General features: G+C 39.4%; 55 non-coding genes across 55 annotated transcripts; all 55 read right to left on the bottom strand.

The window, feature by feature from the left end:
- Positions 1 to 24: 24 nt before the first annotated feature.
- trnaq-cug (transfer RNA glutamine (anticodon CUG)) lies at positions 25 to 96 on the bottom strand. The gene has a single exon. It is a non-coding gene; the product is annotated as a tRNA-Gln (tRNA).
- Positions 97 to 208: 112 nt separating this feature from the next.
- Positions 209 to 280, bottom strand: trnaq-uug (transfer RNA glutamine (anticodon UUG)). The gene has a single exon. It is a non-coding gene; the product is annotated as a tRNA-Gln (tRNA).
- Positions 281 to 803: 523 nt separating this feature from the next.
- Positions 804 to 875, bottom strand: trnaq-cug (transfer RNA glutamine (anticodon CUG)). Its single transcript has one exon. It is a non-coding gene; the product is annotated as a tRNA-Gln (tRNA).
- A 111-nt stretch (positions 876 to 986) lies between these two features.
- trnaq-uug (transfer RNA glutamine (anticodon UUG)) lies at positions 987 to 1,058 on the bottom strand. The gene has a single exon. It is a non-coding gene; the product is annotated as a tRNA-Gln (tRNA).
- Positions 1,059 to 1,581: 523 nt separating this feature from the next.
- On the bottom strand, positions 1,582 to 1,653 carry trnaq-cug (transfer RNA glutamine (anticodon CUG)). The gene has a single exon. It is a non-coding gene; the product is annotated as a tRNA-Gln (tRNA).
- A 114-nt stretch (positions 1,654 to 1,767) lies between these two features.
- trnaq-uug (transfer RNA glutamine (anticodon UUG)) lies at positions 1,768 to 1,839 on the bottom strand. Its single transcript has one exon. It is a non-coding gene; the product is annotated as a tRNA-Gln (tRNA).
- Positions 1,840 to 2,362: 523 nt separating this feature from the next.
- Positions 2,363 to 2,434, bottom strand: trnaq-cug (transfer RNA glutamine (anticodon CUG)). Its single transcript has one exon. It is a non-coding gene; the product is annotated as a tRNA-Gln (tRNA).
- Positions 2,435 to 2,545: 111 nt separating this feature from the next.
- trnaq-uug (transfer RNA glutamine (anticodon UUG)) lies at positions 2,546 to 2,617 on the bottom strand. Its single transcript has one exon. It is a non-coding gene; the product is annotated as a tRNA-Gln (tRNA).
- Positions 2,618 to 3,140: 523 nt separating this feature from the next.
- Positions 3,141 to 3,212, bottom strand: trnaq-cug (transfer RNA glutamine (anticodon CUG)). Its single transcript has one exon. It is a non-coding gene; the product is annotated as a tRNA-Gln (tRNA).
- Positions 3,213 to 3,325: 113 nt separating this feature from the next.
- Positions 3,326 to 3,397, bottom strand: trnaq-uug (transfer RNA glutamine (anticodon UUG)). The gene has a single exon. It is a non-coding gene; the product is annotated as a tRNA-Gln (tRNA).
- A 524-nt stretch (positions 3,398 to 3,921) lies between these two features.
- On the bottom strand, positions 3,922 to 3,993 carry trnaq-cug (transfer RNA glutamine (anticodon CUG)). Its single transcript has one exon. It is a non-coding gene; the product is annotated as a tRNA-Gln (tRNA).
- A 112-nt stretch (positions 3,994 to 4,105) lies between these two features.
- trnaq-uug (transfer RNA glutamine (anticodon UUG)) lies at positions 4,106 to 4,177 on the bottom strand. Its single transcript has one exon. It is a non-coding gene; the product is annotated as a tRNA-Gln (tRNA).
- Positions 4,178 to 4,699: 522 nt separating this feature from the next.
- On the bottom strand, positions 4,700 to 4,771 carry trnaq-cug (transfer RNA glutamine (anticodon CUG)). The gene has a single exon. It is a non-coding gene; the product is annotated as a tRNA-Gln (tRNA).
- A 111-nt stretch (positions 4,772 to 4,882) lies between these two features.
- trnaq-uug (transfer RNA glutamine (anticodon UUG)) lies at positions 4,883 to 4,954 on the bottom strand. Its single transcript has one exon. It is a non-coding gene; the product is annotated as a tRNA-Gln (tRNA).
- A 524-nt stretch (positions 4,955 to 5,478) lies between these two features.
- On the bottom strand, positions 5,479 to 5,550 carry trnaq-cug (transfer RNA glutamine (anticodon CUG)). Its single transcript has one exon. It is a non-coding gene; the product is annotated as a tRNA-Gln (tRNA).
- Positions 5,551 to 5,664: 114 nt separating this feature from the next.
- trnaq-uug (transfer RNA glutamine (anticodon UUG)) lies at positions 5,665 to 5,736 on the bottom strand. The gene has a single exon. It is a non-coding gene; the product is annotated as a tRNA-Gln (tRNA).
- A 520-nt stretch (positions 5,737 to 6,256) lies between these two features.
- On the bottom strand, positions 6,257 to 6,328 carry trnaq-cug (transfer RNA glutamine (anticodon CUG)). Its single transcript has one exon. It is a non-coding gene; the product is annotated as a tRNA-Gln (tRNA).
- Positions 6,329 to 6,442: 114 nt separating this feature from the next.
- trnaq-uug (transfer RNA glutamine (anticodon UUG)) lies at positions 6,443 to 6,514 on the bottom strand. Its single transcript has one exon. It is a non-coding gene; the product is annotated as a tRNA-Gln (tRNA).
- A 523-nt stretch (positions 6,515 to 7,037) lies between these two features.
- On the bottom strand, positions 7,038 to 7,109 carry trnaq-cug (transfer RNA glutamine (anticodon CUG)). Its single transcript has one exon. It is a non-coding gene; the product is annotated as a tRNA-Gln (tRNA).
- Positions 7,110 to 7,224: 115 nt separating this feature from the next.
- trnaq-uug (transfer RNA glutamine (anticodon UUG)) lies at positions 7,225 to 7,296 on the bottom strand. The gene has a single exon. It is a non-coding gene; the product is annotated as a tRNA-Gln (tRNA).
- A 519-nt stretch (positions 7,297 to 7,815) lies between these two features.
- On the bottom strand, positions 7,816 to 7,887 carry trnaq-cug (transfer RNA glutamine (anticodon CUG)). The gene has a single exon. It is a non-coding gene; the product is annotated as a tRNA-Gln (tRNA).
- A 111-nt stretch (positions 7,888 to 7,998) lies between these two features.
- On the bottom strand, positions 7,999 to 8,070 carry trnaq-uug (transfer RNA glutamine (anticodon UUG)). The gene has a single exon. It is a non-coding gene; the product is annotated as a tRNA-Gln (tRNA).
- A 525-nt stretch (positions 8,071 to 8,595) lies between these two features.
- Positions 8,596 to 8,667, bottom strand: trnaq-cug (transfer RNA glutamine (anticodon CUG)). The gene has a single exon. It is a non-coding gene; the product is annotated as a tRNA-Gln (tRNA).
- A 112-nt stretch (positions 8,668 to 8,779) lies between these two features.
- trnaq-uug (transfer RNA glutamine (anticodon UUG)) lies at positions 8,780 to 8,851 on the bottom strand. Its single transcript has one exon. It is a non-coding gene; the product is annotated as a tRNA-Gln (tRNA).
- Positions 8,852 to 9,375: 524 nt separating this feature from the next.
- trnaq-cug (transfer RNA glutamine (anticodon CUG)) lies at positions 9,376 to 9,447 on the bottom strand. Its single transcript has one exon. It is a non-coding gene; the product is annotated as a tRNA-Gln (tRNA).
- Positions 9,448 to 9,562: 115 nt separating this feature from the next.
- On the bottom strand, positions 9,563 to 9,634 carry trnaq-uug (transfer RNA glutamine (anticodon UUG)). The gene has a single exon. It is a non-coding gene; the product is annotated as a tRNA-Gln (tRNA).
- Positions 9,635 to 10,158: 524 nt separating this feature from the next.
- Positions 10,159 to 10,230, bottom strand: trnaq-cug (transfer RNA glutamine (anticodon CUG)). The gene has a single exon. It is a non-coding gene; the product is annotated as a tRNA-Gln (tRNA).
- A 112-nt stretch (positions 10,231 to 10,342) lies between these two features.
- Positions 10,343 to 10,414, bottom strand: trnaq-uug (transfer RNA glutamine (anticodon UUG)). The gene has a single exon. It is a non-coding gene; the product is annotated as a tRNA-Gln (tRNA).
- Positions 10,415 to 10,938: 524 nt separating this feature from the next.
- trnaq-cug (transfer RNA glutamine (anticodon CUG)) lies at positions 10,939 to 11,010 on the bottom strand. The gene has a single exon. It is a non-coding gene; the product is annotated as a tRNA-Gln (tRNA).
- A 115-nt stretch (positions 11,011 to 11,125) lies between these two features.
- trnaq-uug (transfer RNA glutamine (anticodon UUG)) lies at positions 11,126 to 11,197 on the bottom strand. The gene has a single exon. It is a non-coding gene; the product is annotated as a tRNA-Gln (tRNA).
- A 524-nt stretch (positions 11,198 to 11,721) lies between these two features.
- trnaq-cug (transfer RNA glutamine (anticodon CUG)) lies at positions 11,722 to 11,793 on the bottom strand. Its single transcript has one exon. It is a non-coding gene; the product is annotated as a tRNA-Gln (tRNA).
- A 112-nt stretch (positions 11,794 to 11,905) lies between these two features.
- trnaq-uug (transfer RNA glutamine (anticodon UUG)) lies at positions 11,906 to 11,977 on the bottom strand. Its single transcript has one exon. It is a non-coding gene; the product is annotated as a tRNA-Gln (tRNA).
- Positions 11,978 to 12,501: 524 nt separating this feature from the next.
- trnaq-cug (transfer RNA glutamine (anticodon CUG)) lies at positions 12,502 to 12,573 on the bottom strand. The gene has a single exon. It is a non-coding gene; the product is annotated as a tRNA-Gln (tRNA).
- Positions 12,574 to 12,688: 115 nt separating this feature from the next.
- trnaq-uug (transfer RNA glutamine (anticodon UUG)) lies at positions 12,689 to 12,760 on the bottom strand. Its single transcript has one exon. It is a non-coding gene; the product is annotated as a tRNA-Gln (tRNA).
- Positions 12,761 to 13,285: 525 nt separating this feature from the next.
- Positions 13,286 to 13,357, bottom strand: trnaq-cug (transfer RNA glutamine (anticodon CUG)). Its single transcript has one exon. It is a non-coding gene; the product is annotated as a tRNA-Gln (tRNA).
- Positions 13,358 to 13,470: 113 nt separating this feature from the next.
- trnaq-uug (transfer RNA glutamine (anticodon UUG)) lies at positions 13,471 to 13,542 on the bottom strand. Its single transcript has one exon. It is a non-coding gene; the product is annotated as a tRNA-Gln (tRNA).
- A 525-nt stretch (positions 13,543 to 14,067) lies between these two features.
- On the bottom strand, positions 14,068 to 14,139 carry trnaq-cug (transfer RNA glutamine (anticodon CUG)). The gene has a single exon. It is a non-coding gene; the product is annotated as a tRNA-Gln (tRNA).
- Positions 14,140 to 14,254: 115 nt separating this feature from the next.
- trnaq-uug (transfer RNA glutamine (anticodon UUG)) lies at positions 14,255 to 14,326 on the bottom strand. Its single transcript has one exon. It is a non-coding gene; the product is annotated as a tRNA-Gln (tRNA).
- A 525-nt stretch (positions 14,327 to 14,851) lies between these two features.
- trnaq-cug (transfer RNA glutamine (anticodon CUG)) lies at positions 14,852 to 14,923 on the bottom strand. Its single transcript has one exon. It is a non-coding gene; the product is annotated as a tRNA-Gln (tRNA).
- A 115-nt stretch (positions 14,924 to 15,038) lies between these two features.
- trnaq-uug (transfer RNA glutamine (anticodon UUG)) lies at positions 15,039 to 15,110 on the bottom strand. The gene has a single exon. It is a non-coding gene; the product is annotated as a tRNA-Gln (tRNA).
- Positions 15,111 to 15,634: 524 nt separating this feature from the next.
- On the bottom strand, positions 15,635 to 15,706 carry trnaq-cug (transfer RNA glutamine (anticodon CUG)). The gene has a single exon. It is a non-coding gene; the product is annotated as a tRNA-Gln (tRNA).
- A 115-nt stretch (positions 15,707 to 15,821) lies between these two features.
- trnaq-uug (transfer RNA glutamine (anticodon UUG)) lies at positions 15,822 to 15,893 on the bottom strand. Its single transcript has one exon. It is a non-coding gene; the product is annotated as a tRNA-Gln (tRNA).
- Positions 15,894 to 16,417: 524 nt separating this feature from the next.
- On the bottom strand, positions 16,418 to 16,489 carry trnaq-cug (transfer RNA glutamine (anticodon CUG)). The gene has a single exon. It is a non-coding gene; the product is annotated as a tRNA-Gln (tRNA).
- Positions 16,490 to 16,604: 115 nt separating this feature from the next.
- On the bottom strand, positions 16,605 to 16,676 carry trnaq-uug (transfer RNA glutamine (anticodon UUG)). The gene has a single exon. It is a non-coding gene; the product is annotated as a tRNA-Gln (tRNA).
- Positions 16,677 to 17,199: 523 nt separating this feature from the next.
- Positions 17,200 to 17,271, bottom strand: trnaq-cug (transfer RNA glutamine (anticodon CUG)). Its single transcript has one exon. It is a non-coding gene; the product is annotated as a tRNA-Gln (tRNA).
- A 113-nt stretch (positions 17,272 to 17,384) lies between these two features.
- trnaq-uug (transfer RNA glutamine (anticodon UUG)) lies at positions 17,385 to 17,456 on the bottom strand. The gene has a single exon. It is a non-coding gene; the product is annotated as a tRNA-Gln (tRNA).
- Positions 17,457 to 17,970: 514 nt separating this feature from the next.
- trnaq-cug (transfer RNA glutamine (anticodon CUG)) lies at positions 17,971 to 18,042 on the bottom strand. The gene has a single exon. It is a non-coding gene; the product is annotated as a tRNA-Gln (tRNA).
- Positions 18,043 to 18,153: 111 nt separating this feature from the next.
- trnaq-uug (transfer RNA glutamine (anticodon UUG)) lies at positions 18,154 to 18,225 on the bottom strand. The gene has a single exon. It is a non-coding gene; the product is annotated as a tRNA-Gln (tRNA).
- Positions 18,226 to 18,749: 524 nt separating this feature from the next.
- Positions 18,750 to 18,821, bottom strand: trnaq-cug (transfer RNA glutamine (anticodon CUG)). The gene has a single exon. It is a non-coding gene; the product is annotated as a tRNA-Gln (tRNA).
- A 112-nt stretch (positions 18,822 to 18,933) lies between these two features.
- On the bottom strand, positions 18,934 to 19,005 carry trnaq-uug (transfer RNA glutamine (anticodon UUG)). The gene has a single exon. It is a non-coding gene; the product is annotated as a tRNA-Gln (tRNA).
- Positions 19,006 to 19,529: 524 nt separating this feature from the next.
- On the bottom strand, positions 19,530 to 19,601 carry trnaq-cug (transfer RNA glutamine (anticodon CUG)). The gene has a single exon. It is a non-coding gene; the product is annotated as a tRNA-Gln (tRNA).
- A 117-nt stretch (positions 19,602 to 19,718) lies between these two features.
- trnaq-uug (transfer RNA glutamine (anticodon UUG)) lies at positions 19,719 to 19,790 on the bottom strand. The gene has a single exon. It is a non-coding gene; the product is annotated as a tRNA-Gln (tRNA).
- Positions 19,791 to 20,301: 511 nt separating this feature from the next.
- Positions 20,302 to 20,373, bottom strand: trnaq-cug (transfer RNA glutamine (anticodon CUG)). Its single transcript has one exon. It is a non-coding gene; the product is annotated as a tRNA-Gln (tRNA).
- A 115-nt stretch (positions 20,374 to 20,488) lies between these two features.
- trnaq-uug (transfer RNA glutamine (anticodon UUG)) lies at positions 20,489 to 20,560 on the bottom strand. The gene has a single exon. It is a non-coding gene; the product is annotated as a tRNA-Gln (tRNA).
- Positions 20,561 to 21,866: 1,306 nt separating this feature from the next.
- trnaq-cug (transfer RNA glutamine (anticodon CUG)) lies at positions 21,867 to 21,938 on the bottom strand. Its single transcript has one exon. It is a non-coding gene; the product is annotated as a tRNA-Gln (tRNA).
- Positions 21,939 to 22,020: the final 82 nt, after the last annotated feature.

Below are 22,020 nucleotides of genomic sequence, written 5' to 3'. Positions count from 1 at the left end.
AGTATGTCACTGCAAAATGAAGGTAGGTCCTACCGAGATTTGAACTCGGATCGCAGGATTCAGAGTCCTGAGTGCTAACCATTACACCATAGAACCCCATAAGTAATTATTGAAGTGTTCAGATTTTCCTGTCATTTGTTCACCGGATAAACAGCTAGAAATGAGATTATTGGTAGGCCACGTGAATAATTCAGCACAAAAGCTAGAAAGGTTCTACCGAGATTTGAACTCGGATCACTGGATTCAAAGTCCAGAGTGCTAACCATTACACCATAGAACCATATTATACATCCATTTGGGAATTGTACAGAAAAAAAATTACGCGTTTTAATTAGCAAATGTGGACTGTCGTTCCTATCACGTGTTGCAAATACTTTCAACAATCGTTGGACAGCTATATTCCAGTTCCACGAGGCAGATTAATTCACATGGTAGGTCCTACCAAGATTTGAACTCAGATTGCAAGATCCAGAGTGATAACCTTTACAGCATAGAATGCTGGTTCAGATTTTACTGTCCTTGGTTCACAGGAAAAACAGAGAAAATATTTTCTGGACAGAAACGGTATCACCTGGGCTACCCTACCATGTAACATCTTGAAAAAAATCTTAATTATTTTCAGTTCATTGGGGGCAGCAAGTTTTCAATTAATAAATGTACTAGGCATTCATATTAAAAATTTCCTGCAGGCTGGCCATTCATGCGTACCAAAGACTGCTTATCGACTCCCACCCACTTGTTTCTTTCACACAAGGCTATTTTAAAGTTGACAGGAGAGCAGTATGTCACTGCAGAATGAAGGTAGGTCCTACCGAGATTTGAACTCGGATCGCAGGATTCAGAGTCCTGAGTGCTAACCATTACACCATAGAACCCCATAGTAATTATTGAAGTGTTCAGATTTTCCTGTCATTTGTTCACCGGATAAACAGCTAGAAATGAGATTATTGGTAGGCCACGTGAATAATTCAGCACAAAAGCCAGAAAGGTTCTACCGAGATTTGAACTCGGATCACTGGATTCAAAGTCCAGAGTGCTAACCATTACACCATAGAACCATATTATACATCCATTTGGGAATTGTACAGAAAAAAAATTACGCGTTTTAATTAGCAAATGTGGACTGTCGTTCCTATCACGTGTTGCAAATACTTTCAACAATCGTTGGACAGCTATATTCCAGTTCCACGAGGCAGATTAATTCACATGGTAGGTCCTACCAAGATTTGAACTCAGATTGCAAGATCCAGAGTGATAACCTTTACAGCATAGAATGCTGGTTCAGATTTTACTGTCCTTGGTTCACAGGAAAAACAGAGAAAATATTTTCTGGACAGAAACGGTATCACCTGGGCTACCCTACCATGTAACATCTTGAAAAAAATCTTAATTATTTTCAGTTCATTGGGGGCAGCAAGTTTTCAATTAATAAATGTACTAGGCATTCATATTAAAAATTTCCTGCAGGCTGGCCATTCATGCGTACCAAAGACTGCTTATCGACTCCCACCCACTTGTTTCTTTCACACAAGACTATTTTAAAGTTGACAGGAGAGCAGTATGTCACTGCAAAATGAAGGTAGGTCCTACCGAGATTTGAACTCGGATCGCAGGATTCAGAGTCCTGAGTGCTAACCATTACACCATAGAACCCCATATAGGTAATTATTGAAGTGTTCAGATTTTCCTGTCATTTGTTCACCGGATAAACAGCTAGAAATGAGATTATTGGTAGGCCACGTGAATAATTCAGCACAAAAGCTAGAAAGGTTCTACCGAGATTTGAACTCGGATCACTGGATTCAAAGTCCAGAGTGCTAACCATTACACCATAGAACCATATTATACATCCATTTGGGAATTGTACAGAAAAAAAATTACGCGTTTTAATTAGCAAATGTGGACTGTCGTTCCTATCACGTGTTGCAAATACTTTCAACAATCGTTGGACAGCTATATTCCAGTTCCACGAGGCAGATTAATTCACATGGTAGGTCCTACCGAGATTTGAACTCAGATTGCAAGATCCAGAGTGATAACCTTTACAGCATAGAATGCTGGTTCAGATTTTACTGTCCTTGGTTCACAGGAAAAACAGAGAAAATATTTTCTGGACAGAAACGGTATCACCTGGGCTACCCTACCATGTAACATCTTGAAAAAATCTTAATTATTTTCAGTTCATTGGGGGGCAGCAAGTTTTCAATTAATAAATGTACTAGGCATTCATATTAAAAATTTCCTGCAGGCTGGCCATTCATGCGTACCAAAGACTGCTTATCGACTCCCACCCACTTGTTTCTTTCACACAAGAGTATTTTAAAGTTGACAGGAGAGCAGTATGTCACTGCAGAATGAAGGTAGGTCCTACCGAGATTTGAACTCGGATCGCAGGATTCAGAGTCCTGAGTGCTAACCATTACACCATAGAACCCCATAGTAATTATTGAAGTGTTCAGATTTTCCTGTCATTTGTTCACCGGATAAACAGCTAGAAATGAGATTATTGGTAGGCCACGTGAATAATTCAGCACAAAAGCTAGAAAGGTTCTACCGAGATTTGAACTCGGATCACTGGATTCAAAGTCCAGAGTGCTAACCATTACACCATAGAACCATATTATACATCCATTTGGGAATTGTACAGAAAAAAAATTACGCGCTTTTAATTAGCAAATGTGGACTGTCGTTCCTATCACGTGTTGCAAATACTTTCAACAATCGTTGGACAGCTATATTCCAGTTCCACGAGGCAGATTAATTCACATGGTAGGTCCTACCGAGATTTGAACTCAGATTGCAAGATCCAGAGTGATAACCTTTACAGCATAGAATGCTGGTTCAGATTTTACTGTCCTTGGTTCACAGGAAAAACAGAGAAAATATTTTCTGGACAGAAACGGTATCACCTGGGCTACCCTACCATGTAACATCTTGAAAAAATCTTAATTATTTTCAGTTCATTGGGGGCAGCAAGTTTTCAATTAATAAATGTACTAGGCATTCATATTAAAAATTTCCTGCAGGCTGGCCATTCATGCGTACCAAAGACTGCTTATCGACTCCCACCCACTTGTTTCTTTCACACAAGACTATTTTAAAGTTGACAGGAGAGCAGTATGTCACTGCAAAATGAAGGTAGGTCCTACCGAGATTTGAACTCGGATCGCAGGATTCAGAGTCCTGAGTGCTAACCATTACACCATAGAACCCCATATAGTAATTATTGAAGTGTTCAGATTTTCCTGTCATTTGTTCACCGGATAAACAGCTAGAAATGAGATTATTGGTAGGCCACGTGAATAATTCAGCACAAAAGCTAGAAAGGTTCTACCGAGATTTGAACTCGGATCACTGGATTCAAAGTCCAGAGTGCTAACCATTACACCATAGAACCATATTATACATCCATTTGGGAATTGTACAGAAAAAAAATTACGCGTTTTAATTAGCAAATGTGGACTGTCGTTCCTATCACGTGTTGCAAATACTTTCAACAATCGTTGGACAGCTATATTCCAGTTCCACGAGGCAGATTAATTCACATGGTAGGTCCTACCAAGATTTGAACTCAGATTGCAAGATCCAGAGTGATAACCTTTACAGCATAGAATGCTGGTTCAGATTTTACTGTCCTTGGTTCACAGGAAAAACAGAGAAAATATTTTCTGGACAGAAACGGTATCACCTGGGCTACCCTACCATGTAACATCTTGAAAAAAATCTTAATTATTTTCAGTTCATTGGGGGGCAGCAAGTTTTCAATTAATAAATGTACTAGGCATTCATATTAAAAATTTCCTGCAGGCTGGCCATTCATGCGTACCAAAGACTGCTTATCGACTCCCACCCACTTGTTTCTTTCACACAAGAGTATTTTAAAGTTGACAGGAGAGCAGTATGTCACTGCAGAATGAAGGTAGGTCCTACCGAGATTTGAACTCGGATCGCAGGATTCAGAGTCCTGAGTGCTAACCATTACACCATAGAACCCCATAAGTAATTATTGAAGTGTTCAGATTTTCCTGTCATTTGTTCACCGGATAAACAGCTAGAAATGAGATTATTGGTAGGCCACGTGAATAATTCAGCACAAAAGCTAGAAAGGTTCTACCGAGATTTGAACTCGGATCACTGGATTCAAAGTCCAGAGTGCTAACCATTACACCATAGAACCATATTATACATCCATTTGGGAATTGTACAGAAAAAAAATTACGCGTTTTAATTAGCAAATGTGGACTGTCGTTCCTATCACGTGTTGCAAATACTTTCAACAATCGTTGGACAGCTATATTCCAGTTCCACGAGGCAGATTAATTCACATGGTAGGTCCTACCAAGATTTGAACTCAGATTGCAAGATCCAGAGTGATAACCTTTACAGCATAGAATGCTGGTTCAGATTTTACTGTCCTTGGTTCACAGGAAAAACAGAGAAAATATTTTCTGGACAGAAACGGTATCACCTGGGCTACCCTACCATGTAACATCTTGAAAAAATCTTAATTATTTTCAGTTCATTGGGGGCAGCAAGTTTTCAATTAATAAATGTACTAGGCATTCATATAAAAAATTTCCTGCAGGCTGGCCATTCATGCGTACCAAAGACTGCTTATCGACTCCCACCCACTTGTTTCTTTCACACAAGAGTATTTTAAAGTTGACAGGAGAGCAGTATGTCAATGCACAATGAAGGTAGGTCCTACCGAGATTTGAACTCGGATCGCAGGATTCAGAGTCCTGAGTGCTAACCATTACACCATAGAACCCCATAGTAATTATTGAAGTGTTCAGATTTTCCTGTCATTTGTTCACCGGATAAACAGCTAGAAATGAGATTATTGGTAGGCCACGTGAATAATTCAGCACAAAAGCTAGAAAGGTTCTACCGAGATTTGAACTCGGATCACTGGATTCAAAGTCCAGAGTGCTAACCATTACACCATAGAACCATATTATACATCCATTTGGGAATTGTACAGAAAAAAAATTACGCGTTTTAATTAGCAAATGTGGACTGTCGTTCCTATCACGTGTTGCAAATACTTTCAACAATCGTTGGACAGCTATATTCCAGTTCCACGAGGCAGATTAATTCACATGGTAGGTCCTACCGAGATTTGAACTCAGATTGCAAGATCCAGAGTGATAACCTTTACAGCATAGAATGCTGGTTCAGATTTTACTGTCCTTGGTTCACAGGAAAAACAGAGAAAATATTTTCTGGACAGAAACGGTATCACCTGGGCTACCCTACCATGTAACATCTTGAAAAAAATCTTAATTATTTTCAGTTCATTGGGGGGCAGCAAGTTTTCAATTAATAAATGTACTAGGCATTCATATTAAAAATTTCCTGCAGGCTGGCCATTCATGCGTACCAAAGACTGCTTATCGACTCCCACCCACTTGTTTCTTTCACACAAGAGTATTTTAAAGTTGACAGGAGAGCAGTATGTCAATGCAGAATGAAGGTAGGTCCTACCGAGATTTGAACTCGGATCGCAGGATTCAGAGTCCTGAGTGCTAACCATTACACCATAGAACCCCATATGAGTAATTATTGAAGTGTTCAGATTTTCCTGTCATTTGTTCACCGGATAAACAGCTAGAAATGAGATTATTGGTAGGCCACGTGAATAATTCAGCACAAAAGCTAGAAAGGTTCTACCGAGATTTGAACTCGGATCACTGGATTCAAAGTCCAGAGTGCTAACCATTACACCATAGAACCATATTATACATCCATTTGGGAATTGTACAGAAAAAAAATTACGCGTTTTAATTAGCAAATGTGGACTGTCGTTCCTATCACGTGTTGCAAATACTTTCAACAATCGTTGGACAGCTATATTCCAGTTCCACGAGGCAGATTAATTCACATGGTAGGTCCTACCGAGATTTGAACTCAGATTGCAAGATCCAGAGTGATAACCTTTACAGCATAGAATGCTGGTTCAGATTTTACTGTCCTTGGTTCACAGGAAAAACAGAGAAAATATTTTCTGGACAGAAACGGTATCACCTGGGCTACCCTACCATGTAACATCTTGAAAAAAATCTTAATTATTTTCAGTTCATTGGGGGGCAGCAAGTTTTCAATTAATAAATGTACTAGGCATTCATATTAAAAATTTCCTGCAGGCTGGCCATTCATGCGTACCAAAGACTGCTTATCGACTCCCACCCACTTGTTTCTTTCACACAAGAGTATTTTAAAGTTGACAGGATGTATGTCACTGCAAAATGAAGGTAGGTCCTACCGAGATTTGAACTCGGATCGCAGGATTCAGAGTCCTGAGTGCTAACCATTACACCATAGAACCCCATATGAGTAATTATTGAAGTGTTCAGATTTTCCTGTCATTTGTTCACCGGATAAACAGCTAGAAATGAGATTATTGGTAGGCCACGTGAATAATTCAGCACAAAAGCCAGAAAGGTTCTACCGAGATTTGAAATCGGATCACTGGATTCAAAGTCCAGAGTGCTAACCATTACACCATAGAACCATATTATACATCCATTTGGGAATTGTACAGAAAAAAAATTACGCGTTTTAATTAGCAAATGTGGACTGTCGTTCCTATCACGTGTTGCAAATACTTTCAACAATCGTTGGACAGCTATATTCCAGTTCCACGAGGCAGATTAATTCACATGGTAGGTCCTACCGAGATTTGAACTCAGATTGCAAGATCCAGAGTGATAACCTTTACAGCATAGAATGCTGGTTCAGATTTTACTGTCCTTGGTTCACAGGAAAAACAGAGAAAATATTTTCTGGACAGAAACGGTATCACCTGGGCTACCCTACCATGTAACATCTTGAAAAAAATCTTAATTATTTTCAGTTCATTGGGGGCAGCAAGTTTTCAATTAATAAATGTACTAGGCATTCATATTAAAAATTTCCTGCAGGCTGGCCATTCATGCGTACCAAAGACTGCTTATCGACTCCCACCCACTTGTTTCTTTCACACAAGACTATTTTAAAGTTGACAGGAGAGGAGTATGTCACTGCAAAATCAAGGTAGGTCCTACCGAGATTTGAACTCGGATCGCAGGATTCAGAGTCCTGAGTGCTAACCATTACACCATAGAACCCCATATAGAGTAATTATTGAAGTGTTCAGATTTTCCTGTCATTTGTTCACCGGATAAACAGCTAGAAATGAGATTATTGGTAGGCCACGTGAATAATTCAGCACAAAAGCCAGAAAGGTTCTACCGAGATTTGAACTCGGATCACTGGATTCAAAGTCCAGAGTGCTAACCATTACACCATAGAACCATATTATACATCCATTTGGGAATTGTACAGAAAAAAAATTACGCGTTTTAATTAGCAAATGTGGACTGTCGTTCCTATCACGTGTTGCAAATACTTTCAACAATCGTTGGACAGCTATATTCCAGTTCCACGAGGCAGATTAATTCACATGGTAGGTCCTACCGAGATTTGAACTCAGATTGCAAGATCCAGAGTGATAACCTTTACAGCATAGAATGCTGGTTCAGATTTTACTGTCCTTGGTTCACAGGAAAAACAGAGAAAATATTTTCTGGACAGAAACGGTATCACCTGGGCTACCCTACCATGTAACATCTTGAAAAAAATCGTAATTATTTTCAGTTCATTGGGGGCAGCAAGTTTTCAATTAATAAATGTACTAGGCATTCATATTAAAAATTTCCTGCAGGCTGGCCATTCATGCGTACCAAAGACTGCTTATCGACTCCCACCCACTTGTTTCTTTCACACAAGAGTATTTTAAAGTTGACAGGATGTATGTCACTGCAGAATGAAGGTAGGTCCTACCGAGATTTGAACTCAGATCGCAGGATTCAGAGTCCTGAGTGCTAACCATTACACCATAGAACCCCATAGTAATTATTGAAGTGTTCAGATTTTCCTGTCATTTGTTCACCGGATAAACAGCTAGAAATGAGATTATTGGTAGGCCACGTGAATAATTCAGCACAAAAGCTAGAAAGGTTCTACCGAGATTTGAACTCGGATCACTGGATTCAAAGTCCAGAGTGCTAACCATTACACCATAGAACCATATTATACATCCATTTGGGAATTGTACAGAAAAAAAATTACGCGCTTTTAATTAGCAAATGTGGACTGTCGTTCCTATCACGTGTTGCAAATACTTTCAACAATCGTTGGACAGCTATATTCCAGTTCCACGAGGCAGATTAATTCACATGGTAGGTCCTACCGAGATTTGAACTCAGATTGCAAGATCCAGAGTGATAACCTTTACAGCATAGAATGCTGGTTCAGATTTTACTGTCCTTGGTTCACAGGAAAAACAGAGAAAATATTTTCTGGACAGAAACGGTATCACCTGGGCTACCCTACCATGTAACATCTTGAAAAAAATCTTAATTATTTTCAGTTCATTGGGGGGCAGCAAGTTTTCAATTAATAAATGTACTAGGCATTCATATTAAAAATTTCCTGCAGGCTGGCCATTCATGCGTACCAAAGACTGCTTATCGACTCCCACCCACTTGTTTCTTTCACACAAGACTATTTTAAAGTTGACAGGAGAGCAGTATGTCACTGCAAAATGAAGGTAGGTCCTACCGAGATTTGAACTCGGATCGCAGGATTCAGAGTCCTGAGTGCTAACCATTACACCATAGAACCCCATAGGTAATTATTGAAGTGTTCAGATTTTCCTGTCATTTGTTCACCGGATAAACAGCTAGAAATGAGATTATTGGTAGGCCACGTGAATAATTCAGCACAAAAGCTAGAAAGGTTCTACCGAGATTTGAACTCGGATCACTGGATTCAAAGTCCAGAGTGCTAACCATTACACCATAGAACCATATTATACATCCATTTGGGAATTGTACAGAAAAAAAATTACGCGTTTTAATTAGCAAATGTGGACTGTCGTTCCTATCACGTGTTGCAAATACTTTCAACAATCGTTGGACAGCTATATTCCAGTTCCACGAGGCAGATTAATTCACATGGTAGGTCCTACCGAGATTTGAACTCAGATTGCAAGATCCAGAGTGATAACCTTTACAGCATAGAATGCTGGTTCAGATTTTACTGTCCTTGGTTCACAGGAAAAACAGAGAAAATATTTTCTGGACAGAAACGGTATCACCTGGGCTACCCTACCATGTAACATCTTGAAAAAAATCTTAATTATTTTCAGTTCATTGGGGGCAGCAAGTTTTCAATTAATAAATGTACTAGGCATTCATATTAAAAAATTTCCTGCAGGCTGGCCATTCATGCGTACCAAAGACTGCTTATCGACTCCCACCCACTTGTTTCTTTCACACAAGACTATTTTAAAGTTGACAGGAGAGCAGTATGTCACTGCAAAATGAAGGTAGGTCCTACCGAGATTTGAACTCGGATCGCAGGATTCAGAGTCCTGAGTGCTAACCATTACACCATAGAACCCCATATAGAGTAATTATTGAAGTGTTCAGATTTTCCTGTCATTTGTTCACCGGATAAACAGCTAGAAATGAGATTATTGGTAGGCCACGTGAATAATTCAGCACAAAAGCTAGAAAGGTTCTACCGAGATTTGAACTCGGATCACTGGATTCAAAGTCCAGAGTGCTAACCATTACACCATAGAACCATATTATACATCCATTTGGGAATTGTACAGAAAAAAAATTACGCGTTTTAATTAGCAAATGTGGACTGTCGTTCCTATCACGTGTTGCAAATACTTTCAACAATCGTTGGACAGCTATATTCCAGTTCCACGAGGCAGATTAATTCACATGGTAGGTCCTACCGAGATTTGAACTCAGATTGCAAGATCCAGAGTGATAACCTTTACAGCATAGAATGCTGGTTCAGATTTTACTGTCCTTGGTTCACAGGAAAAACAGAGAAAATATTTTCTGGACAGAAACGGTATCACCTGGGCTACCCTACCATGTAACATCTTGAAAAAAATCTTAATTATTTTCAGTTCATTGGGGGGCAGCAAGTTTTCAATTAATAAATGTACTAGGCATTCATATTAAAAATTTCCTGCAGGCTGGCCATTCATGCGTACCAAAGACTGCTTATCGACTCCCACCCACTTGTTTCTTTCACACAAGACTATTTTAAAGTTGACAGGAGAGCAGTATGTCACTGCAAAATGAAGGTAGGTCCTACCGAGATTTGAACTCGGATCGCAGGATTCAGAGTCCTGAGTGCTAACCATTACACCATAGAACCCCATAAGTAATTATTGAAGTGTTCAGATTTTCCTGTCATTTGTTCACCGGATAAACAGCTAGAAATGAGATTATTGGTAGGCCACGTGAATAATTCAGCACAAAAGCCAGAAAGGTTCTACCGAGATTTGAACTCGGATCACTGGATTCAAAGTCCAGAGTGCTAACCATTACACCATAGAACCATATTATACATCCATTTGGGAATTGTACAGAAAAAAAATTACGCGTTTTAATTAGCAAATGTGGACTGTCGTTCCTATCACGTGTTGCAAATACTTTCAACAATCGTTGGACAGCTATATTCCAGTTCCACGAGGCAGATTAATTCACATGGTAGGTCCTACCAAGATTTGAACTCAGATTGCAAGATCCAGAGTGATAACCTTTACAGCATAGAATGCTGGTTCAGATTTTACTGTCCTTGGTTCACAGGAAAAACAGAGAAAATATTTTCTGGACAGAAACGGTATCACCTGGGCTACCCTACCATGTAACATCTTGAAAAAAATCTTAATTATTTTCAGTTCATTGGGGGGCAGCAAGTTTTCAATTAATAAATGTACTAGGCATTCATATTAAAAATTTCCTGCAGGCTGGCCATTCATGCGTACCAAAGACTGCTTATCGACTCCCACCCACTTGTTTCTTTCACACAAGACTATTTTAAAGTTGACAGGAGAGCAGTATGTCACTGCAAAATGAAGGTAGGTCCTACCGAGATTTGAACTCGGATCGCAGGATTCAGAGTCCTGAGTGCTAACCATTACACCATAGAACCCCATATAGAGTAATTATTGAAGTGTTCAGATTTTCCTGTCATTTGTTCACCGGATAAACAGCTAGAAATGAGATTATTGGTAGGCCACGTGAATAATTCAGCACAAAAGCTAGAAAGGTTCTACCGAGATTTGAACTCGGATCACTGGATTCAAAGTCCAGAGTGCTAACCATTACACCATAGAACCATATTATACATCCATTTGGGAATTGTACAGAAAAAAAATTACGCGTTTTAATTAGCAAATGTGGACTGTCGTTCCTATCACGTGTTGCAAATACTTTCAACAATCGTTGGACAGCTATATTCCAGTTCCACGAGGCAGATTAATTCACATGGTAGGTCCTACCGAGATTTGAACTCAGATTGCAAGATCCAGAGTGATAACCTTTACAGCATAGAATGCTGGTTCAGATTTTACTGTCCTTGGTTCACAGGAAAAACAGAGAAAATATTTTCTGGACAGAAACGGTATCACCTGGGTTACCCTACCATGTAACATCTTGAAAAAAATCTTAATTATTTTCAGTTCATTGGGGGGCAGCAAGTTTTCAATTAATAAATGTACTAGGCATTCATATAAAAAATTTCCTGCAGGCTGGCCATTCATGCGTACCAAAGACTGCTTATCGACTCCCACCCACTTGTTTCTTTCACACAAGACTATTTTAAAGTTGACAGGAGAGCAGTATGTCACTGCAAAATGAAGGTAGGTCCTACCGAGATTTGAACTCGGATCGCAGGATTCAGAGTCCTGAGTGCTAACCATTACACCATAGAACCCCATATGTAATTATTGAAGTGTTCAGATTTTCCTGTCATTTGTTCACCGGATAAACAGCTAGAAATGAGATTATTGGTAGGCCACGTGAATAATTCAGCACAAAAGCCAGAAAGGTTCTACCGAGATTTGAACTCGGATCACTGGATTCAAAGTCCAGAGTGCTAACCATTACACCATAGAACCATATTATACATCCATTTGGGAATTGTACAGAAAAAAAATTACGCGTTTTAATTAGCAAATGTGGACTGTCGTTCCTATCACGTGTTGCAAATACTTTCAACAATCGTTGGACAGCTATATTCCAGTTCCACGAGGCAGATTAATTCACATGGTAGGTCCTACCGAGATTTGAACTCAGATTGCAAGATCCAGAGTGATAACCTTTACAGCATAGAATGCTGGTTCAGATTTTACTGTCCTTGGTTCACAGGAAAAACAGAGAAAATATTTTCTGGACAGAAACGGTATCACCTGGGCTACCCTACCATGTAACATCTTGAAAAAAATCTTAATTATTTTCAGTTCATTGGGGGGCAGCAAGTTTTCAATTAATAAATGTACTAGGCATTCATATTAAAAATTTCCTGCAGGCTGGCCATTCATGCGTACCAAAGACTGCTTATCGACTCCCACCCACTTGTTTCTTTCACACAAGACTATTTTAAAGTTGACAGGAGAGGAGTATGTCACTGCAAAATCAAGGTAGGTCCTACCGAGATTTGAACTCGGATCGCAGGATTCAGAGTCCTGAGTGCTAACCATTACACCATAGAACCCCATATAGAGTAATTATTGAAGTGTTCAGATTTTCCTGTCATTTGTTCACCGGATAAACAGCTAGAAATGAGATTATTGGTAGGCCACGTGAATAATTCAGCACAAAAGCTAGAAAGGTTCTACCGAGATTTGAACTCGGATCACTGGATTCAAAGTCCAGAGTGCTAACCATTACACCATAGAACCATATTATACATCCATTTGGGAATTGTACAGAAAAAAAATTACGCGTTTTAATTAGCAAATGTGGACTGTCGTTCCTATCACGTGTTGCAAATACTTTCAACAATCGTTGGACAGCTATATTCCAGTTCCACGAGGCAGATTAATTCACATGGTAGGTCCTACCGAGATTTGAACTCAGATTGCAAGATCCAGAGTGATAACCTTTACAGCATAGAATGCTGGTTCAGATTTTACTGTCCTTGGTTCACAGGAAAAACAGAGAAAATATTTTCTGGACAGAAACGGTATCACCTGGGCTACCCTACCATGTAACATCTTGAAAAAAATCTTAATTATTTTCAGTTCATTGGGGGGCAGCAAGTTTTCAATTAATAAATGTACTAGGCATTCATATTAAAAATTTCCTGCAGGCTGGCCATTCATGCGTACCAAAGACTGCTTATCGACTCCCCACCCACTTGTTTCTTTCACACAAGACTATTTTAAAGTTGACAGGAGAGCAGTATGTCACTGCAGAATCAAGGTAGGTCCTACCGAGATTTGAACTCGGATCGCAGGATTCAGAGTCCTGAGTGCTAACCATTACACCATAGAACCCCATATGGTAATTATTGAAGTGTTCAGATTTTCCTGTCATTTGTTCACCGGATAAACAGCTAGAAATGAGATTATTGGTAGGCCACGTGAATAATTCAGCACAAAAGCTAGAAAGGTTCTACCGAGATTTGAACTCGGATCACTGGATTCAAAGTCCAGAGTGCTAACCATTACACCATAGAACCATATTATACATCCATTTGGGAATTGTACAGAAAAAAAATTACGCGTTTTTAATTAGCAAATGTGGACTGTCGTTCCTATCACGTGTTGCAAATACTTTCAACAATCGTTGGACAGCTATATTCCAGTTCCACGAGGCAGATTAATTCACATGGTAGGTCCTACCGAGATTTGAACTCAGATTGCAAGATCCAGAGTGATAACCTTTACAGCATAGAATGCTGGTTCAGATTTTACTGTCCTTGGTTCACAGGAAAAACAGAGAAAATATTTTCTGGACAGAAACGGTATCACCTGGGCTACCCTACCATGTAACATCTTGAAAAAAATCTTAATTATTTTCAGTTCATTGGGGGGCAGCAAGTTTTCAATTAATAAATGTACTAGGCATTCATATTAAAAATTTCCTGCAGGCTGGCCATTCATGCGTACCAAAGACTGCTTATCGACTCCCACCCACTTGTTTCTTTCACACAAGACTATTTTAAAGTTGACAGGAGAGCAGTATGTCACTGCAAAATGAAGGTAGGTCCTACCGAGATTTGAACTCGGATCGCAGGATTCAGAGTCCTGAGTGCTAACCATTACACCATAGAACCCCATATAGAGTAATTATTGAAGTGTTCAGATTTTCCTGTCATTTGTTCACCGGATAAACAGCTAGAAATGAGATTATTGGTAGGCCACGTGAATAATTCAGCACAAAAGCTAGAAAGGTTCTACCGAGATTTGAACTCGGATCACTGGATTCAAAGTCCAGAGTGCTAACCATTACACCATAGAACCATATTATACATCCATTTGGGAATTGTACAGAAAAAAAATTACGCGTTTTAATTAGCAAATGTGGACTGTCGTTCCTATCACGTGTTGCAAATACTTTCAACAATCGTTGGACAGCTATATTCCAGTTCCACGAGGCAGATTAATTCACATGGTAGGTCCTACCGAGATTTGAACTCAGATTGCAAGATCCAGAGTGATAACCTTTACAGCATAGAATGCTGGTTCAGATTTTACTGTCCTTGGTTCACAGGAAAAACAGAGAAAATATTTTCTGGACAGAAACGGTATCACCTGGGCTACCCTACCATGTAACATCTTGAAAAAAATCTTAATTATTTTCAGTTCATTGGGGGGCAGCAAGTTTTCAATTAATAAATGTACTAGGCATTCATATTAAAAATTTCCTGCAGGCTGGCCATTCATGCGTACCAAAGACTGCTTATCGACTCCCACCCACTTGTTTCTTTCACACAAGAGCTATTTTAAAGTTGACAGGAGAGCAGTATGTCACTGCAAAATCAAGGTAGGTCCTACCGAGATTTGAACTCGGATCGCAGGATTCAGAGTCCTGAGTGCTAACCATTACACCATAGAACCCCATATAGAGTAATTATTGAAGTGTTCAGATTTTCCTGTCATTTGTTCACCGGATAAACAGCTAGAAATGAGATTATTGGTAGGCCACGTGAATAATTCAGCACAAAAGCTAGAAAGGTTCTACCGAGATTTGAACTCGGATCACTGGATTCAAAGTCCAGAGTGCTAACCATTACACCATAGAACCATATTATACATCCATTTGGGAATTGTACAGAAAAAAAATTACGCGTTTTAATTAGCAAATGTGGACTGTCGTTCCTATCACGTGTTGCAAATACTTTCAACAATCGTTGGACAGCTATATTCCAGTTCCACGAGGCAGATTAATTCACATGGTAGGTCCTACCAAGATTTGAACTCAGATTGCAAGATCCAGAGTGATAACCTTTACAGCATAGAATGCTGGTTCAGATTTTACTGTCCTTGGTTCACAGGAAAAACAGAGAAAATATTTTCTGGACAGAAACGGTATCACCTGGGCTACCCTACCATGTAACATCTTGAAAAAAATCTTAATTATTTTCAGTTCATTGGGGGGCAGCAAGTTTTCAATTAATAAATGTACTAGGCATTCATATTAAAAATTTCCTGCAGGCTGGCCATTCATGCGTACCAAAGACTGCTTATCGACTCCCACCCACTTGTTTCTTTCACACAAGACTATTTTAAAGTTGACAGGAGAGCAGTATGTCACTGCAAAATCAAGGTAGGTCCTACCGAGATTTGAACTCGGATCGCAGGATTCAGAGTCCTGAGTGCTAACCATTACACCATAGAACCCCATATAGAGTAATTATTGAAGTGTTCAGATTTTCCTGTCATTTGTTCACCGGATAAACAGCTAGAAATGAGATTATTGGTAGGCCACGTGAATAATTCAGCACAAAAGCCAGAAAGGTTCTACCGAGATTTGAACTCGGATCACTGGATTCAAAGTCCAGAGTGCTAACCATTACACCATAGAACCATATTATACATCCATTTGGGAATTGTACCGAAAAAAATTACGCGTTTTAATTAGCAAATGTGGACTGTCGTTCCTATCACGTGTTGCAAATACTTTCAACAATCGTTGGACAGCTATATTCCAGTTCCACGAGGCAGATTAATTCACATGGTAGGTCCTACCGAGATTTGAACTCAGATTGCAAGATCCAGAGTGATAACCTTTACAGCATAGAATGCTGGTTCAGATTTTACTGTCCTTGGTTCACAGGAAAAACAGAGAAAATATTTTCTGGACAGAAACGGTATCACCTGGGCTACCCTACCATGTAACATCTTGAAAAAAATCTTAATTATTTTCAGTTCATTGGGGGGCAGCAAGTTTTCAATTAATAAATGTACTAGGCATTCATATTAAAAATTTCCTGCAGGCTGGCCATTCATGCGTACCAAAGACTGCTTATCGACTCCCACCCACTTGTTTCTTTCACACAAGACTATTTTAAAGTTGACAGGAGAGCAGTATGTCACTGCAGAAATGAAGGTAGGTCCTACCGAGATTTGAACTCGGATCGCAGGATTCAGAGTCCTGAGTGCTAACCATTACACCATAGAACCCCATATAGAGTAATTATTGAAGTGTTCAGATTTTCCTGTCATTTGTTCACCGGATAAACAGCTAGAAATGAGATTATTGGTAGGCCACGTGAATAATTCAGCACAAAAGCTAGAAAGGTTCTACCGAGATTTGAACTCGGATCACTGGATTCAAAGTCCAGAGTGCTAACCATTACACCATAGAACCATATTATACATCCATTTGGGAATTGTACAGAAAAAAAATTACGCGTTTTAATTAGCAAATGTGGACTGTCGTTCCTATCACGTGTTGCAAATACTTTCAACAATCGTTGGACAGCTATATTCCAGTTCCACGAGGCAGATTAATTCACATGGTAGGTCCTACCGAGATTTGAACTCAGATTGCAAGATCCAGAGTGATAACCTTTACAGCATAGAATGCTGGTTCAGATTTTACTGTCCTTGGTTCACAGGAAAAACAGAGAAAATATTTTCTGGACAGAAACGGTATCACCTGGGCTACCCTACCATGTAACATCTTGAAAAAAATCTTAATTATTTTCAGTTCATTGGGGGCAGCAAGTTTTCAATTAATAAATGTACTAGGCATTCATATTAAAAATTTCCTGCAGGCTGGCCATTCATGCGTACCAAAGACTGCTTATCGACTCCCACCCACTTGTTTCTTTCACACAAGGCTATTTTAAAGTTGACAGGAGAGCAGTATGTCAATGCAGAATGAAGGTAGGTCCTACCGAGATTTGAACTCGGATCGCAGGATTCAGAGTCCTGAGTGCTAACCATTACACCATAGAACCCCATATGGTAATTACTGAAGTGTTCAGATTTTCCTGTCATTTGTTCACCGGATAAACAGCTAGAAATTAGATTATTGGTAGGCCACGTGAATAATTCAGCACAAAAGCCAGAAAGGTTCTACCGAGATTTGAACTCGGATCACTGGATTCAAAGTCCAGAGTGCTAACCATTACACCATAGAACCATATTATACATCCATTTGGGAATTGTACAGAAAAAAAATTACGCGTTTTAATTAGCAAATGTGGACTGTCGTTCCTATCACGTGTTGCAAATACTTTCAACAATCGTTGGACAGCTATATTCCAGTTCCACGAGGCAGATTAATTCACATGGTAGGTCCTACCGAGATTTGAACTCAGATTGCAAGATCCAGAGTGATAACCTTTACAGCATAGAATGCTGGTTCAGATTTTACTGTCCTTGGTTCACAGGAAAAACAGAGAAAATATTTTCTGGACAGAAACGGTATCACCTGGGCTACCCTACCATGTAACATCTTGAAAAAAAATCTTAATTATTTTCAGTTCATTGGGGGGCAGCAAGTTTTCAATTAATAAATGTACTAGGCATTCATATTAAAAATTTCCTGCAGGCTGGCCATTCATGCGTACCAAAGACTGCTTATCGACTCCCACCCACTTGTTTCTTTCACACAAGAGGCTATTTTAAAGTTGACAGGAGAGCAGTATGAAGGTAGGTCCTACCGAGATTTGAACTCGGATCGCAGGATTCAGAGTCCTGAGTGCTAACCATTACACCATAGAACCCCATAGTAATTATTGAAGTGTTCAGATTTTCCTGTCATTTGTTCACCGGATAAACAGCTAGAAATGAGATTATTGGTAGGCCACGTGAATAATTCAGCACAAAAGCTAGAAAGGTTCTACCGAGATTTGAACTCGGATCACTGGATTCAAAGTCCAGAGTGCTAACCATTACACCATAGAACCATATTATACATCCATTTGGGAATTGTACAGAAAAAAAATTACGCGTTTTAATTAGCAAATGTGGACTGTCGTTCCTATCACGTGTTGCAAATACTTTCAACAATCGTTGGACAGCTATATTCCAGTTCCACGAGGCAGATTAATTCACATGGTAGGTCCTACCGAGATTTGAACTCAGATTGCAAGATCCAGAGTGATAACCTTTACAGCATAGAATGCTGGTTCAGATTTTACTGTCCTTGGTTCACAGGAAAAACAGAGAAAATATTTTCTGGACAGAAACGGTATCACCTGGGCTACCCTACCATGTAACATCTTGAAAAAAATCTTAATTATTTTCAGTTCATTGGGGGGCAGCAAGTTTTCAATTAATAAATGTACTAGGCATTCATATTAAAAATTTCCTGCAGGCTGGCCATTCATGCGTACCAAAGACTGCTTATCGACTCCCACCCACTTGTTTCTTTCACACAAGGCTATTTTAAAGTTGACAGGAGAGCAGTATGTCACTGCAAAATGAAGGTAGGTCCTACCGAGATTTGAACTCGGATCGCAGGATTCAGAGTCCTGAGTGATAACCATTACACCATAGAACCCCATAGGTAATTACTGAAGTGTTCAGATTTTCCTGTCATTTGTTCACCGGATAAACAGCTAGAAATTAGATTATTGGTAGGCCACGTGAATAATTCAGCACAAAAGCTAGAAAGGTTCTACTGAGATTTGAACTCGGATCACTGGATTCAAAGTCCAGAGTGCTAACCATTACACCATAGAACCATATTATACATCCATTTGGGAATTGTACAGAAAAAAAATTACGCGTTTTAATTAGCAAATGTGGACTGTCGTTCCTATCACGTGTTGCAAATACTTTCAACAATCGTTGGACAGCTATATTCCAGTTCCACGAGGCAGATTAATTCACATGGTAGGTCCTACCAAGATTTGAACTCAGATTGCAAGATCCAGAGTGATAACCTTTACAGCATAGAATGCTGGTTCAGATTTTACTGTCCTTGGTTCACAGGAAAAACAGAGAAAATATTTTCTGGACAGAAACGGTATCACCTGGGCTACCCTACCATGTAACATCTTGAAAAAAATCTTAATTATTTTCAGTTCATTGGGGGGCAGCAAGTTTTCAATTAATAAATGTACTAGGCATTCATATTAAAAATTTCCTGCAGGCTGGCCATTCGTGCGTACCAAAGACTGCTTATCGACTCCCACCCACTTGTTTCTTTCACACAAGACTATTTTAAAGTTGACAGGAGAGCAGTATGTCACTGCAGAATGAAGGTAGGTCCTACCGAGATTTGAACTCGGATCGCAGGATTCAGAGTCCTGAGTGCTAACCATTACACCATAGAACCCCATGCCCCAAGTAATTATTGAAGTGTTCAGATTTTCCTGTCATTTGTTCACCGGATAAACAGCTAGAAATGAGAATATTGGTAGGCCACGTGAATAATTCAGCACAAAAGCTAGAAAGGTTCTACCGAGATTTGAACTCGGATCACTGGATTCAAAGTCCAGAGTGCTAACCATTACACCATAGAACCATATTATACATCCATTTGGGAATTGTACAGAAAAAAAATTACGCGTTTTAATTAGCAAATGTGGACTGTCGTTCCTATCACGTGTTGCAAATACTTTCAACAATCGTTGGACAGCTATATTCCAGTTCCACGAGGCAGATTAATTCACATGGTAGGTCCTACCGAGATTTGAACTCAGATTGCAAGATCCAGAGTGATAACCTTTACAGCATAGAATGCTGGTTCAGATTTTACTGTCCTTGGTTCACAGGAAAAACAGAGAAAATATTTTCTGGACAGAAACGGTATCACCTGGGCTACCCTACCATGTAACATCTTGAAAAAAATCTTAATTATTTTCAGTTCATTGGGGGGCAGCAAGTTTTCAATTAATAAATGTACTAGGCATTCATATTAAAAATTTCCTGCAGGCTGGCCATTCATGCGTACCAAAGACTGCTTATCGACTCCCACCCACTTGTTTCTTTCACACAAGGCTATTTTAAAGTTGACAGGAGAGCAGTATGAAGGTAGGTCCTACCGAGATTTGAACTCGGATCGCAGGATTCAGAGTCCTGAGTGCTAACCATTACACCATAGAACCCCATATAGAGTAATTATTGAAGTGTTCAGATTTTCCTGTCATTTGTTCACCGGATAAACAGCTAGAAATGAGATTATTGGTAGGCCACGTGAATAATTCAGCACAAAAGCTAGAAAGGTTCTACCGAGATTTGAACTCGGATCACTGGATTCAAAGTCCAGAGTGCTAACCATTACACCATAGAACCATATTATACATCCATTTGGGAATTGTACAGAAAAAAAAATACGCGTTTTAATTAGCAAATGTGGACTGTCGTTCCTATCACGTGTTGCAAATACTTTCAACAATCGTTGGACAGCTATATTCCAGTTCCACGAGGCAGATTAATTCACATGGTAGGTCCTACCGAGATTTGAACTCAGATTGCAAGATCCAGAGTGATAACCTTTACAGCATAGAATGCTGGTTCAGATTTTACTGTCCTTGGTTCACACGAAAAACAGAGAAAATATTTTCTGGACAGAAACGGTATCACCTGGGCTACCCTACCATGTAACATCTTGAAAAAAATCTTAATTATTTTCAGTTCATTGGGGGGCAGCAAGTTTTCAATTAATAAATGTACTAGGCATTCATATTAAGAATTTCCTGCAGGCTGGCCATTCATGCGTACCAAAGACTGCTTATCGACTCCCACCCACTTGTTTCTTTCACACAAGACTATTTTAAAGTTGACAGGAGAGCAGTATGTCACTGCAGAATGAAGGTAGGTCCTACCGAGATTTGAACTCGTCGCAGGATTCAGAGTCCTGAGTGCTAACCATTACACCATAGAACCCCATATAGAGTAATTATTGAAGTGTTCAGATTTTCCTGTCATTTGTTCACTTCGGATAAACAGCTAGAAACGAGATTATTGGTAGGCCACGTGAATAATTCAGCACAAAAGCTAGAAAGGTTCTACTGAGATTTGAACTCGGATCACTGGATTCAAAGTCCAGAGTGCTAAGCATTACAACATAGAACCATATTATACATCCATTTGGGAATTGTACAGAAAAAAATTACGCGTTTTAATTAGCAAATGTGGACTGTCGTTCCAATCACGTGTTGCAAATACTTTCAACAATCGTTGGACAGCTATATTCCAGTTCCACGAGGCAGATTAATTCACATGGTAGGTCCTACAGAGATTTGAACTCAGATTGCAAGATCCAGAGTGATAACCTTTACAGCATAGAATGCTGGTTCAGATTTTACTGTCCTTGGTTCACAGGAAAAACAGAGAAAATATTTTCTGGACAGAAACGGTATCACCTGGGCTACCGTACCATGTAACATCTTCAAAAAAATCTTAATTATTTTCAGTTCATTGGGGGGCAGCAAGTTTTCAATTAATAAATGTACTAGGCATTCATATTAAGAATTTCCTGCAGGCTAGCCATTCGTGCGTACCAAAGACTGCTTATCGACTCCCACCCACTTGTTTCTTTCACACAAGACTATTTTAAAGTTGACAGGAGAGGAGTATGTCACTGCAAAATCAAGGTAGGTCCTACCGAGATTTGAACTCGGATCGCAGGATTCAGAGTCCTGAGTGATAACCATTACACCATAGAACCCCATATAGAGTAATTATTGAAGTGTTCAGATTTTCCTGTCATTTGTTCACCGGATAAACAGCTAGAAATGAGATTATTGGTA

The sequence above is a fragment of the Salmo salar genome, chromosome ssa08, assembly GCF_905237065.1.
Source record: "Salmo salar chromosome ssa08, Ssal_v3.1, whole genome shotgun sequence".
Taxonomy (NCBI): domain Eukaryota; kingdom Metazoa; phylum Chordata; class Actinopteri; order Salmoniformes; family Salmonidae; genus Salmo; species Salmo salar.
This window is presented reverse-complemented; position numbering and strand designations above follow the sequence as displayed.